Consider the following 4468-nt stretch of genomic DNA (forward strand, 5'->3'; position numbering starts at 1 on the left):
AAAAAAAAAAAAAAAAAATTCATATGATTCAAAATGGGCAAAAGCAAAACACTAGCTTCCCCTCAAGAAGAAAAATTTTAGACCTATGAAAAGCACAACAATACTAATAAAAATAATTGTATTTACTTAGAAGCATTCAGAATGTCAACTAAACAGCTGCAACTTTTTTTTTTTTTTTTTGCAATTACAGAGTGGTATTCAGTTAACAGAACAATTATTTCGCATGAGCTGCGTCAGAGACAACCGAAGATGAAAAAACTACCATCCCCATATATAACTAATTTGTGCTGTGCACCAACAAGAACCTGCTTTAAATTTCCATGCCAATGTACAACCCCCATAATGTACCAGGCAAGGTTAGTGGCTATTGAAAATACCACCAGGACAGGGCTATCTAAAGACACATTTGGTAGTGTGTTAACTATACAAAAAAAGACACTGTACAGTTTAAAAACAAACCTTACACAGCCTTACGTTTCAATTTTTTTCTTTAAAAGGGGTGAGTTGTGTACAGGGGGGTTAAATGCTTTATAGACAAGAAAGAAACTGCGCTAGAACCAACTTATTCATCATCATCATCTTCTTCATCTTCATCTTCTTCACCTTCTCCTCCTCCTCATCCTCTTCATCTTCCTAATCTTCCTCCTCTTCCTTCTTTTTCTTGCTTTTTTCAGCCTTGACAACTCTCTATTTTGCTGCATCAGGCTTTCCTTTAGCTCGATATGCAGCAATATCCTTTTCGTATTTTTCCTTCAGCTTTGCAGCCTTCTTTTCATAAGACTGCTTGTCATCTGCAGCAGTGTTATTCCACATCTCTCCCAGAGTCTTTGCAACATCACCAATGGACAGGCCAGGATGTTCTCCTTTGATTTTTGGGCAATACTCAGAGCAGAACAGGAAGAAGGCTGAAGGAGGCCTCTTAGGTGCATTGGGATCCTTGAACTTCTGTTTTGTCTCCCCTTTGGGAGGGATATAGGTTTTCATTTCTCTTTCATAACGGGCCTTGTCCACCTTTGCCATATCTTCAAATTTTCCTTTCTCTTTAGCAGATATGGTCTTCCACCTCTCTGAGCACTTAGAAAACTCTGAGAAGTTGACTGAAGCATCTGGGTGCTGCTTCTTATGCTCTTCCCGACAAGTTTGCACAAAAAATGCCTATGATGACATTTTGCCTCTCAGCTTCTTAGGATCTCCTTTGCCCATGTTTAGTTATTTTTCCTCAGCTAGGCACAGAGTCGCCCAGTGCCCATCCGACTCTCACTTGCCCCGGCACTGTCTCTATGGAGCTCAATGTACTGCAATCTTATTTGCCATTTTTTAAATTGGATTACTGGCTTCAGGGTGGAGCCCTTGGATGAACAGGGCCAGGTAGCATGCATTAAGAGTGGTAAGACAAAAAAAATGGAGAAAAGTAATTCCGTTGACTGAGAAGAAAAGAGTTTTCCCAGAAAAACAAGATCCAATTAGAGAAAAACATAAAGACCTTTAAAATATACTTATAACTTGAATATCCACTTTTAATTAAGCTGAGCATGCTTTAAGAAAATCCTTTGAAATCCTTTGTTACTCGACTTTAGCCATGCCAAGCACTTAAGATTTTTGGCTTTTGAACTTTACAAAAAATAACATCACGGGTGAAACCGACAAGACTTAATTAGGTTATGACTTAATCACGAGCATACAAGGCATTTTCAAAGGGGTGATAGGCAGCTTTTGAAACTGTCATTGCAAAATTTTGACAGAGACAGTGAAAGAGATCTGCCCCAAACAACTCCATTTCGTTTTCAGCCCCCAAGCTGTCCTTGCCCATCCCTGGGCGTAGGCTGAACCAACTTTGGGAGAAGCCTGGTTTACAGTTTATAGTCTAAAACAAAGATAATAAGAGCCCTTTTTTAAGATATATTCCCCTCTTTCCTGGGGACCAGACTAAGAAACTAAACTAGTCATAGAATTAGAAACCATGGCTTAGGAGTCATGCAGTTGGAGACTACAAGATTTTGACCCTCCCTAAACTGCTCTCAAGATCAGTGCTTAAGATATTTTGTAAGCCCTGCCCTTGATAGATTAGCTGGCACCACCCAGATTGACAAACTGGCTTATCTGATTTTGTGGAACTGACTTAGCACAAGAAAACGGCCACCATTGTAAAATGGCGGAGACTGAAAGAAAGCATTGCCACGTGGTTGCAGGTCATGTTCCCAAGGACATGAAATAAGATGGAGACCTGTAACCAAGTTTGTTACTGACCGTTTTGTTGGGCTGGCTCAAACAGCAGGCTTATGGGGTCCTGGTCCTGCATCGTAACCTAAGATACCCTTTTTTTTTTTTTGACAAAACCATACAGAAAGACCTTCAAAGCACACCAGATTGTCTACAGCTTAGGACCAACTTTACAAATCCTTTTCCATTGATTATAAATTTACAGAGAATAGAAACAATGATTCTTTTATCCCTTTTACTGGTTTGCACAGGGAGAGAGTAGCCAAAAGCCCAACTGGTAAGAAATTTTTACCTTTTGCCAGTATGTCAGGCTTCTGGGCTCCCTTTCCCCTTGTTCATCTCTAAGCCAAGCATTTTAAGGTTTGGAAAATTAACTTTTTCTAGGTTGGAAGAACATTATAAAAGAGAAAAAAGTCATTTTAAACCATAAAAGAAGGAAAAACACCATAGAAAGGAGTTCCAATTAGGGTTGTTAAGAGGTATTACCTCTCTTCCTATTGGGAATAGTGTTTCCCTTATTTTTTTGCCCTCCCTATTTTCTCTTTTCCCTTTTGGCCTACTATAGGAGACACATTGCTCATCTCCAAAATTATTTTCTGCTTGCAGAGCTGCCTGTTTTAGCTGCAGTTAGGGTTTGGCTTAGGAGCAGTGTAACATTCCTCCATGAGAGGTCAAATACCAGAGTTAAATTTTAGAAAACTTCTATATACCTATCAGGGTTGTCAGAAAATCAGCCTAAGTCTCCCTTTACTTGCCTAGGATTCTGCAATAAGAAGGGAACTTGAAGGGGCCCTAAATAAGGGAATCCTCAGATGGTTCCCCTGGGAACTTGCTTCTCTAATTTGGGGGAATTATTTTCCCTGGACCTGCCTGATATGATTACTAAAAGAGCTGGGTTGATTTTACAGTGCTTGAAAAGATTTAGTAGAAATGCCATGCCCTTGTGCGAAAAAGAAAAAAAAAAGAGCTTTTTCTTTAAAGTTCTGAGGTTAAGGAAGTTCCAGTGTTTCAGAGTGCACTCCAGAGGGGTGTAAGCTGAAGATAATTTATTACCCATTGTGGAAAAGTAAAAAGTTCCTCTTCAAAGTTTCCCTTCTTATTCAAGAATAAATAATAAATGTTAAAAATAATCTTTCTTTCTTTCTTTCTCTCTCTTTCTTTCTTTCTTTCTTTCTTTCTTTCTTTTCTTTTCTTTTCTTTTCTTTTCTTTTCTTTCTTTTTTTTCTTTTTTGAGATGGAGTCTCACTCTATCACCCAGGCTGGAGTGCAGTGGTTTGATCTCAGCTCACTTCCACCTCTGTCACCCAGGTTCAAGCAATTCTCCTGCCTCAGCCTCCCAAGTATATGGGATTACAGGCACCTGGCACTGCGCCCAGGTAATTTTTGTATTTTTAGTAGAGATGGGGTTTCACCATCTTGGCCAGGCTGGTCTTGAACTCCTGACCTCGTGATCCACCCGCCTGGGCCTCCCAAAGTGCTGGCATGAGCCACCACACCCAGCAAAAATAATCATTTTCTTTAAAGACTAACTTCCTTCAAGCCTCCTTGCCTTCGTGCTAATAACTCTTTGTTAAGCTTTATCCTATGTAACTGTTCGATATAAGGGAATAAGCACATTCTAAGTCCTTGTACTTTAACAAAGATATTTGTTCTGGACATGCTCAGGCATATCCCAGCTCGCAGCCTATGCCCCTTCCTTATTTGGAAATGTTATTACTTTTCTAAATCCTTTCTCAAGCAACTTCCTCTTTTCCTTTTGTTCTCCATTGCCTTTACCTATTTAGGAAAGTTTTAAGTTGTTAGCCAATCGAGTTTGGCTTAGACTGTGAGGTCCAGCTCCAATCAATGGAAATAGGATGCAGCAGTAACGACCCAATGCATAAGGGATAAATATTCCTGCCTTTCTTTGTTCATTGTGCTCTTGTGACAAGATTGGTGATGAGCAACACCCTTTCTGCAGAAAGTAAAATTGCCTTGCTGAGAAAACTTTTTGTCTGAATCCTGATTTTTCCTTGAGGCACTGAGAAACAAGCATTTTGTTTCTAACACCCATTTAGGAAAAGAAGCAAGAATAGAAGCGTCCTCTTAGTCTCCTTTCTGTATGAGCCAGAGTGGAGAAGACAGGGAGCATCCTCCAAATGTCTCCCCTCCCTGGTTTCTGGATCCTGACACCATGTTAAATATGCCCCCCATGGTTGTAGGCATGGCCCTCCAAGCCATGGAACCGGATGAGCTAAGTGATGGGGCT

The 4468-nt window shown here is 40.1% G+C and overlaps 1 pseudogene across 1 annotated transcript; it reads right to left on the bottom strand.

Annotated features, from left to right (window-relative positions):
- Positions 1-18: 18 nt before the first annotated feature.
- LOC105532112 lies at positions 19-1203 on the bottom strand (annotated as a pseudogene). Its single transcript, XR_001004916.1, has one exon. The product of XR_001004916.1 is annotated as a high mobility group protein B1 pseudogene (transcript).
- Between the last annotated feature and the right edge of the window lie 3265 nt (positions 1204-4468).

Source organism: Mandrillus leucophaeus, unplaced genomic scaffold, assembly GCF_000951045.1.
Source record: "Mandrillus leucophaeus isolate KB7577 unplaced genomic scaffold, Mleu.le_1.0 Scaffold931, whole genome shotgun sequence".
Taxonomy (NCBI): Eukaryota; Metazoa; Chordata; class Mammalia; order Primates; family Cercopithecidae; genus Mandrillus; species Mandrillus leucophaeus.